This window comes from Oncorhynchus gorbuscha, linkage group LG04, assembly GCF_021184085.1.
Source record: "Oncorhynchus gorbuscha isolate QuinsamMale2020 ecotype Even-year linkage group LG04, OgorEven_v1.0, whole genome shotgun sequence".
NCBI lineage: Eukaryota > Metazoa > Chordata > Actinopteri > Salmoniformes > Salmonidae > Oncorhynchus > Oncorhynchus gorbuscha.
In genome coordinates, this window is record NC_060176.1 from 16,854,196 (window position 1) to 16,865,039 (window position 10,844).

Genomic DNA, 10,844 nt, shown 5'->3' on the forward strand with positions numbered 1-10,844 from the left:
TAAATGCACGGATATGACTTGAGTAATGCCAATTATGCTTGTTTTCAGATAACTGTTTGATTGAAACCATACACTCATAGTCAAACATTTAACTACTATAAGAAAGTCATTCACAAAAACCACTTGGAAGTGAAATATCAAGCGCAATGAGATGATTAGATAAATTGCTATAATTTGTAATAACAGGTGAAAATCAGTAGGCCTACAAAGTATAGGATTAGGACACTTAGGAAATGTTATTGATTATGACTGAATTTAATCCAATATATTCTACCTGTATTGACCTGAATAGGAATATTAGATATGAGAATCATGCAAATCAAACTCCCTCAATGCATTTCTTACTGTCAGTGGCCTCATCTGCTGCTTGAGTGTTTGTTGTATACATATTATATACATAGGCCTACTCCAACACATATAAACATTATCAAATGCAGAATTCAATGCGTTAGCTTCGTGGCCAATATCACACACAGAGGCTAGCTACTCAAAACTAGTGGACTGGACGTAGGCTATGTCCATACCATATACACACAGTTAGAGTCTATGCTTTTCACAACTTCAACTCAAATTCTGTAACTATTTTAAATACATCGCCGATATGCTGTCGAGGTAATGTAACATGTCTCCAAATTGATTTAGTTTTGTATTACAATGGTGTTATCAAGTGTCATTTGTAAACTATTGTTTTACACTGACAGAAGACTTTATAGTCTCCAATCCCCTCAGGTCTCTCATCTCACTATCTCCCTCTCACTACTATCCTGGGACAAAACATATTTTATCGAGACAAATCTCCGTTTTTCATTAAAGGATTCCACATTCTCACGAAAAGGATTTATGTTTGTATCCAGAAGTCGGTTATTACACATGCATGCAACTACAGTTACAGAACTTATCGGTCTGTTACAGTGAGGCTAAGGCAGACTCATCAGGTGCATCTTAGCTCAAATTATATATGTGTAGACATATACAAGTAGTGATCCCTACACTTGATAGTTTGGAATAAGGCTTTTTAAACTTTGCACATCATTGGAAGTAGTGTTACAAGCTTTTGTATCTCTAAGGCATGCAAAGAGAGCCATTGCGTCTCGTTTTGTGGTTAAAATGCATGGATCATGTCTAAATAGCTTATTACGTTTGCAAATATGGAAATAAATGGTTAATTTGTATTGTCATAGGTGTTATTCAGTCGCTTGGAATGTGCATTCTGGTTTAAGTGCCATTCTGTCTTATCCCACACGTTAGACATATATCATCATGAGACTAGGCATTCATTTACAAAACAAAATTAAATAACAAGCTATTTAGTTGTCTATAGCAAATATGTGCATATCTTGTCAAAGTTTCCTTATGCACAATGCTTTATGTCTTGCTTGGTTGCTTGATTTCCCGTACTGTCCAACTTCAGCCTATCATAAAAATATTGACTTGTGTCTATAAGTTGTATAAATACATTTAAAAAGTATCTCAAAATCCAGCAGTCAGCACGGCTGTCTCAGATTGCATCTACTCTCACTACTAACACAAGTGAGAACATAGGAAAATGTAATAAATGAATATAGGCCTTTACTGTATTTTAATATAAATATGTTAATAATAAGAAATATAAATGCGATATAGCCTAAAGTTAAAAAACTAAAAAGAACGGACAAAATGCAGCGAAGCGCGGGGTATTGCGTGTTTTGCTGCGGCGTCTACTCCAGCATTAACTTTCACTGTCTTCCTTCTAATCAAACTCTTACTTTCCGCTGTACTTAATTCCATATTTTCAATTCCTGATCATTACTTTCCTCTTTTTCTTCTTCCATCTATCCATCCATCCCTCCCTCCCTCCTCTTTCTCCCTCCCTCCCTCTCTCTCTCCCTAGCTCTCTCCTTTGCTGAATCTTATTGATCCAGAAGGTGGCTAATTAGCCCTTCCCGTCGTGCCTGTGTAATGAAGCACATGCGCACTGAATTAATCACAGCCATTTTTTGCAGGAAACTAATTAGCAGGAATAAAGATCCAAAGAGTTTTTTTCTTTTCAATCATCAGATCTCACTTTCACCTCTTCCTCGCTCCCTCTAACACAAGACTCATCGCCTGCTTTGCATCCAAATTATTTTTATATTGCCCTATACAACTAATACTTCGTTTTTTTACACTCCGCAACAACAATGATCTTTCTTTTGCCATCCTAAACGCAAACTGACCAAAAGGGACTGCCTTGATGGGATCTTTAGCCGAATCGTCTCAATACTGGATTAAAAAGCAAGGATCACAAAGCGGCACCGAAAAATTGTAAGTTACAACTTTGCCGTTTCTCTCTTTTCCTCTCTCGATGTTTCTACGATTCGATTCTTTTCACTTTTAGTAGTGGGCTAACCGAAGGTTTCTCCTATTATCCAGATACGCACCGATCTTCACTATTCTCACATTCTGAGAAATGACAGGCGATCACAAGTTATATTCATGCAAGTAGTTTTGTTTATTCTCGGTTTTATTCGTATCATTACCTGTGTTTACATCTGCGTTCGTCCTCGTTCTCCTCATGACTGGAAGAAAAGAAATGATCAAGACAGCGATTCCTCTCCAAGAAGTAGACCACAAAAAACATGAATTTAAAAGCACATTTGTGCTTTTCGATGGAATCAGGAAAGATAGAGAAGTGTTATTGGTGTCAAGAAACACATTTTGAGGACGATAACGATGTGAAAGGGTTACATTCAGCCTACGGAGGGTAGCGGGAGCTGCACATGAGCGTAGGCAGGAAAGGAGCACATTAGTCCAGCTTGTGAGTCCGTGTATGTCCCGCGAAAGAGAAACACCGTCCGCATTCTTATTTTGACAGATATGCCTCTTGGTCTGTCCGCTGTTTTCAGCACCATCACGGGTTGATAAAATCCTTTATGTTAAGCAACGTTTTCACTTTCCGATTCGTTTCTTACATGTGTATTTCCCTCCGCCCCGCTTTACATCTCAATTCCTCTACTTTTCTCTCTCCCCACTTTGTCCATCATTTTCTTTTATTTTTCATTCCTGTTTGCTTCTTTGAAGCGATGTTAAAGTCGATTCTTGCTGATTCCCTGACGGAGTCACATGCAAATCGATCGGTAGGCCTATGTGTGTGTGTGTGTGTTTTGTAAGTCTAGTGTGTTTCATGACAAGAGCGGATCAGTAAGACCTCGGGTACGGGGGAGCCCATAGCCGAAGCAGAGAGTTGAGCTGCGGGCTGCATGGAGCGAATAGAATGCTGTTGCGAGCAGAGAAAGGGATTTACAGAATAGATTGGCTGTCCGACGAGACAGATGACAGCTCGTATGGATTTTTATGGAATAAGTAAGAGCAATAATGTAACATTTCCTTCCCACTGGATATAGCTATACCTTCATAACAAATAACAAACATTATACTAGATAGGCCTACAAAAAGGAAACATTATCAATGAAAACTCAAAAGCTAATGTATTACGTTATTCTATCACCTAACCTGCTTCCCTGCGTAATAATAACAACCTTATTACTGATTTCTAAAGGAAACCTAACTATTTATTTTCTAAAACAACCAGACATGAGACTACATTAACTTTGGATGCATTATCGTCAGAAGAAATCGTGTAATCATACACGACGGATTGTTTAGAAAAAAATATGACTTAAGAATTTTACAAAAAATATCTAAACATAGGCCAGATTTGAATTGAAAAGCAATACATCGACTAGTAACACGACGCTGGGACGATTAGGTTTGAGTGAGAATATAACTAGTCCCACCAAGAGACGGACGGATAGACAGGAAAAGGCGGAAATGCTATTGACCTCCCGACGTTTAAGACCCAGAATGCAGTGCCAAGATGCCCAAAAAGTACAGAAAACATAGAACACATGGACGAAATGGAGGACTCTCGAAGAAAGAGTGAAAGAATGAAGCAAGCCCGACGAGTTTTCGCGACAGAAGGATGGAAAGGAAAAGCGTTTTGCAAGCTAAGGCAAGGCAGTGATATGCTGGTTTGGGGGAGAAAGAGGGGGAGGTTGAAAGGCTGGGGGTCAGACGGCAAGAATCAGGGGAGCAGGGGTCACTGAGTGAGTGCAAGAGAGATAAAAAGGAAAGAAGGAAAAGCCCTACACAAACAGCCAAGGGAAGGCAGTGGGAAAGTGAGACTGGGGGAAAGGAGAGGGGTGGGGGGTTACTTTGAGGGGTCACACAAAGCATAACAATAAGATTGTGGGGGTCAGCAAGTGCAAGATAAAAACATGGCTCTAGTTTGGTAAACAGGAGAGAAACACTACAAATGTTCTATGGTTTTCTAGTATGATGAAGAGAAGTATAATAATGGGATTTGAAGACTCAGACGGAGAGTAGGGGAAAGACAGAAAGAGAAGGAGAGGGAACGAGGGAGGGGGTGGGAGGAGAGGAATAGAAGTGGTCAGATAGCCATGGGCCATGGAGAAGGAATCAGGAAAGAGGGCAGGAAAACAGATCCTAACACCTTTCAGACTTGCCCCAACTAGAGGGGCCAGTAGCTCCCGCATAGATAACTCAGACCAGCAGTATGTCCAGGACTCAGAAGATAGTAGTGGGAGAGAGGGAAAACAAATATACTAGCAGGCGCAGTGGAGACATTTTTTTACTGCAAAAGAGAATATAATACACCCTGCCTCTTTATTTTTTGTTTATATTATTATTTATATATTTCAGGAGGGAAAACTTGGAGCAGTAGATTTTGGGCCTGTAAGTCTGTTTTTGCGTATCTCTGCTCTGTAGACGTAGGTTGGGCAATAATTACAGGCGTGACAGGGAAGAAAATATAGCGTAGTACATGTGCTGTGCCAGGACTCCCTCTCCTCTCGCCATCTCTCTTTCCCTCGCCCATCTCTCTCCTCTCTCGATCTCTCTGTCCTCCTCCTTTACAAAACAAATAGAAACGCTACTCGGTGTCATCTCACTTGCTCTTAGAAGACTCCTGGATTTGATATCAAAACCTTTGGTAGAAACATTTGAAAAGCAACTACAATATGTATACTACAGATTAGGATTATTTTGACGCCTTCTGATATTTTTGAAAAGTAATTATCCAATATATAATATTTATGTCAGCTGCATTTACTAGCTCAGGTATGGTTTAATGGGAGTTTAAGATGGTTCTTGATTTCCTTGTGTTGTATTCTGTTAGAATCACATAGCAGATTTATGGTTAGGTGTAGTATGTGATTTGGTAAACCACTGTATCTGTCTGACCATGCTGTGTATTCTGCTTAAGGGGACTGTGGGTTGGGTAGATGTCACGAGGAACTATGTTTTCAGCATAGATAGCTACATCACACTGAATATCATTGTAAATACTCAATTTTGATTTCCAATTCATTAGTAATGACCAGGGTTGTGTTTTTGTAAAGTATTACATTTTGTTCATCCTTGACAGACGGAAGGAGAGGGACTGAAAGCATGATCCTCAATTTGCATATATATTTTTAATTACATTTATTGACAAGGATTTTATTGCATTTATCTCAGGACCATATTTTGTCTTAAGGTCTTTTATTGTCAGTCACACAGTTTGTTTACATTGAAATAGAACAATATTTATTTTATAGATATATTTACATGAAAGCATATTTTGTGTAAAATTGTACACTTGTAGTTTGTCTTTACCCATAGTTATATGTTGTACTTTACTATTCACTATCACCATGTAATGTTAGATAACGGTGTTAACCCATAGGATACACATAATGGGACAGAACGCGTAGCCTGCAGTATATGAATGCCAGCACATCTGGCAGAATGTTCTATCACTCTATGTGTAGGATAGGATATGTATTCTGACGGGAATTATGATATGGACAGTTAACTGATGCTGTTGATAAAATGTGAAATGTTCCATAATTGTAATTATCATCATTATTAGTATGATGTTTATGATCAACATTATTACTGTTATTACAAGTAGTAATATACTAGGAGTAAGGACATTCATATCACAGTTATGTTGTTCTTTATTGTGATCTTTGTTTAAGCAGTAAATAGTCAGTAGTCTGGTGACGTTAGGTATTTGATTGAGGTTCCTGTTTCAGTGATAGTCTGTAGATGACGCCCTATTCGTCTATCCTGTGATACTACCTACGTTATCTCCCTATGTCCGGTTCCATGAGCATATTTGATTACTGGTGTGTCTGAGACTGAGTGTGCAGGTCCTATTTGGGCATGTGATTGGAGGGGAATGGAAATAGGGGGTTTAGTAGTGATGAAATAAAGAGCTGAGTGGTGCCTTGGTTACAGGGTAACGTGAGGCAGAGAGACAGTTACCCTGGTCTTCTACTGCCCCCTCCTCCCTCTCTCTCTCTCGCTTCCTCCCTCTCTCCCTTGCTCTCAGGAGCTGGCAGCACCCCTAGGGAAGCTCTTTGCCATGCCCTTAGTCAGAGAGAGCCCTCTTTGGGCCAGCGCCAGGCCGCTAAGGGGCAGGCAACGCATGGACTAACACAATATATTCACCAACCGCTGGTCACGTTGCCAAATCAAATCCAAAAAGGTTTATTTTTTCCTCCCCCAAATATTTTTTTTACCAGCGATGATGCCTAATACATTGATATTTAAATAGTTTACATCAGTAATGATGTCTTATTAATTATATAAATGAACCATTATTATTATTAATAATATTTTTGGTATTATTATTACATTCATTTAAACCAGTTAATTATTTGAGATTATTTTAGTTTATTTATCACAATCTTAGATGTTGCTGTGATTGTACTTATGAGAAATTCCTTTTACACTGCGTTGAACTGCTGTAAGGGTGAGGATAGTATAAATGTGCATATGTTTGTGTAGATTAGTTTTCCATTGATAGCACTGGAGAGAGAAAGATGCTAAACGTCTGCCTCTTCCATTTGCTGTAGGGCTGTGTGTAAATGAGTTCAGCAGGAGCAGTGGCTCAGATTACAGATTATGGTTTTGAATATGCAAGCTTGTACAGCCAGGACCTGTTCTTCCAGTTGTCCCGTAGCCCAGGCCAGTGGCATACGTGTCAGCCGTGTCATTAAGGGGCGGACTGGGGGTGGGACATGGGGTGGGGGGAGCAAGGGGAGGAGGCCAGGAGATGGCAGTGATTCTTAGGTGTGTGTGTGTGTGTGTGTGTGCATGCTCTACCTGGTTTCTGCTCCCAGCAGCCCCAAATCATCACGAGAGCTCCTCTATGCCAGCAGCGAACCGATTTTCAGTCCATTTCCCCTCCCTGTTCCCTGTCCTCTTTTTGAGCTGTTGTTCTTGCTGTCGTTCTTTTATCTTCTTGAAGTGAAGTTGGCAGGAATTTATGGGGTTTGCTGTTTCACAATATGTTATTGTGTTAACGTACTATAAATCATTGTGGGGTAGATTTACACCTGGGAAGGTGTGTGTACTGTATGTGTGTGTCTGCTCTCTTTTTGTGTGTTGTTATTCCTTTTTAGGTGGAGGTGTGCAATGTCATGTCGTCAATTTGAGAGAATTTCAGAGTAATCCTTATAAAATGCAGGCGACCCCCCTTGTGAATATTACAGCTGTCTGGGTATATACACCACATGAGCTGTTTGGTATTATCGCTGACATATCTTCAAAATACAAAACAAAGCAGACGTGTTTTGTTTGGTAATATGTCTGAACTTGAGAAAGAGAACGAGAGGAACCAAAAAACCCACACCTCACCTGATTAATGTGCTAGAGAGAGAAGAGGTTTAGATACGGATTTGTAGGTAAGAGTTCCTATACGCTTTTTCACTATATTTTCCATGTTTAAGCAGCTATAGATGGCCTTCCACGTTAGTCACTCGGTCTCCTTTGTCATTTATATAACACTACGTTAAAAAAAGACTAGCTGGTACGCGCGGATTGAGAGTTACACCTGGTGCCCCTATTAGAATCCACATAGCTACACACAGATTTGCATCCAAATGCAAACATGGTTATTGAGAGTGATTTATACATTTCTGAAAACAAATACAGATGTTCTATGCCATATATTATACACATGTGGAAGTATGTGTGTTTAAAATGAGACACACTTCTCAATCAGCATAATTAGCAATCTAATCATTAGAAAATACCGTTGCTATTGCACATTATCTGTTTACTGTGTACACGCTAACGTTAATGTTAAGTATGTGATTTGTAGAAATAATTTCTGATTATTACATTTTTATTACAAAAACAGACACTGAAAAAACATAAGCACTGGTAGCTCCTGTCATTCACCCCATCAGTGTGTAGAGATGTGTGTGATGGTTGTAAAGCAGTGTTAAGGCATGTTGCTAGGGTGTTGTATTCTGGCAGGGACTGGTCCACGAGTGCTGTGTGATGTGATGCAGACGAGTGCTGGAGAAGTAGTAGCATAGCAGGTTAGCGGCAGCGGAGGCTTGGACAGCAGTAGCATAGCCTATTAGCGGAGGCTAGAACAGCAGTAGCATAGCCGGTTAGCAGCAGCATAGCAGGTTAACAGATAGTGGAGGCTAGGACAGCAGTGGCATAGCCGGTTAGCAGCTAGTGGAGGCTAGGACAGCAGTAGCATAGCATCTAAGGCCGTGTCTCATATTCAGGACAGCAGCGGCTGGCTGAAGCTTCCCGCTGTGCATGCGGGCCATGCAGCGTGCGTATTTAGCCTACGTAGCCACGTACCCGGGCGACAGGGAGCACTCCAGGGGCTGCCCAATTGATCTCTGCACCCCCCCCCCCCCCCCCACACCCCCGGCCAGGCCCAGCCTAGCGCCCACCCCTCTCCTGGACCCCGGAGACCAGCATTCCACCCTCGGCGCTTATCATCACAAAGGACAGAATGCATAAAACATGGTGGACACACAGACAGAGGTCGCCTTTCTCTCCCCACGCTGAACCATGGAACAATACATGGAGCCTTCTGGCCTGTGACTCTGATGACACGCTCACCCTCTTTTCATCCTCTTCTCTTTCTTTGTCGTCTTCTTCCTCTTCCTCTGTGTATACTTGTGCTCCATGCAGCGATTCCTGTCCACATATTGTTTTGTTAGTTACGCTGTGTCTATCAGTAATATGCTTTTGTCAGTGCTAGTCAAATGTGCATTATGTAACTGAAATGCTACGATTAAAGATTCATGGAGTGACTCCCCAGCAAAGAAAGTGTGTGTGTGTGTGTGTGTGTGTGTGTGTCAGGTGAGTGTGTCGTGTGTGCTGTGTGTGTGTGTGTGTGTCAGGTGAGTGTGTCGTGTGTGTGTGTGTGTCGTGTGTGCTGTGTACACCAGGTTCCAGAAAGGCCATGTCTTATGACATTTCATCAATTCATATTTTTTGATTAATTGCATAATTCTGTCACTTTTTTAAGAGACTAGCAGCATTAATACAATACTAATTTTTCTAATGTGGTTATACTAATTTGATTATTTTCATATTTAATAAGAATATATATATAACAATATATATATATATTACAGCATATATAAAAGCAGAAAAATGATTTTCCATCTATTTAAATAAAGAATATTATAATTAATATTCATTAATATTATGGTAAATGGATCCAGGAAGAATATATATTTTTTCTGTATTTCAGTCAGGTTCATATGTCCATCCGCAGCAGATGTCATTTGGACCTCACTATTTTACGGCTAGCTAGCTCAAGGATGCAACAGGATTTGCTTTGACTGCGTGTGTGTGTGTGTGTGTGTGTGTGTGTGTGTGTGTGTGTGTGTGTGTGTGTGTGTGTGTGTGTGTGTGTGTGTGTGTGTGTGTGTGTGTGTGTGTGTGTGTGTGTGTGTGTGTGTGTGTGTGTGTGTGTGTGTGTGTGTGTGTGTGTGTGTGTGTGTGTGTGTGTGTGAGCGTGAGTATGCAAGCCTGTCAGCTGCAGCGATGGCCTCTGTCGGTCAATGGGCCGGGTGAGTGAGGACAGTGAAAGAGCCAGTGACAGTCAGACAGGCTAGCAGTGCTGTGTGTTTCCAGTCAGTTAGTACTATGATTCAGTGGCTATAGCAGAGGTGGCCGTGTGGGGCTGTCCCAGTCCCAGTCTCAGTCTCATGGCTGGGTCCGGCCGGGTCTAGGTTAGGTTGGGCTTCAGGAATGCGTCGTGGGGATGTGTTGGACCCCAGCAGGCCCATTGCACTTCCTCTCTGTGTACCTCACAGCTTATCCTCCTCAGGATTAGAGAGAGAACAAAAGAAAGTAGGGATTGGAGGTTCCCCCCTCTCCCTCACTCACCCGCTTTCCCTTTTTCTGTGTAAAAAAAACGAACAAAAAGCGTGATTCACTTGCAAATGTGCGGCAGCCTGTCCAGGTCCCCTATGGGGCAGAGAGAGAGAGAGAGAGAGAGAGAGAGATAGAGAGAGACGGATAGAGAAATAGAGAACAGACGGAGAGAGACGGATGGAGAGAGAGAAAGAGAGAGGTGGTAACAGTTATGCTCCCTAACCTCCAGTCTCCTGGAGTGTGAGGCCTGCTCTCAACGGTAGGCCTGATGGGACTCTAGCATCTACTATTTCTGTCTGATGCTCAGGAAACGACAACTGCTCCCGAGCTATTCACATCCCTAGCATCCTGGGCTTAGAGTACGCTATGCACGTGATGCGACTCAGTGTGTGTGTGTATGCATACATTTGACAGCCATTGTGGCCGGTGTAGTATTTATGTAATATTGCCATTCTCTCCGGGTTCCTTGGAGGTGGTCTGTTGTTGTTATTCCTCCTGTTCAGGGGGCCGTCGGGCAGCAGTGAAGGGGTTAAGAAGTGGGGATAGCCCCCTTTGTCTCTGCGGCCCTCTTTGCCATTGTTGCGGTGGAATTGAGCTCGGTGCACCTCACTTGACCACAGCAAAGCAATAAAATGGCCTCTAAGTGCTGCAGCATCCCTAGCCCTCTGATGGCAGCC

At 41.7% G+C, this 10,844-nt stretch overlaps 1 protein-coding gene across 1 annotated transcript in view; it reads left to right on the forward strand.

The window, feature by feature from the left end:
* The first annotated feature begins 1,896 nt into the window (after positions 1-1,896).
* Positions 1,897-10,844, forward strand: part of LOC124033483 (zinc finger homeobox protein 3-like) — a 126,638-nt gene continuing 117,690 nt past the window's right edge. The window contains exon 1 of the mRNA XM_046345504.1: positions 1,897-2,283. The gene's annotated coding sequence lies outside the window, so the exon portion shown is untranslated. The remainder of the gene's footprint in view (positions 2,284-10,844) is intronic.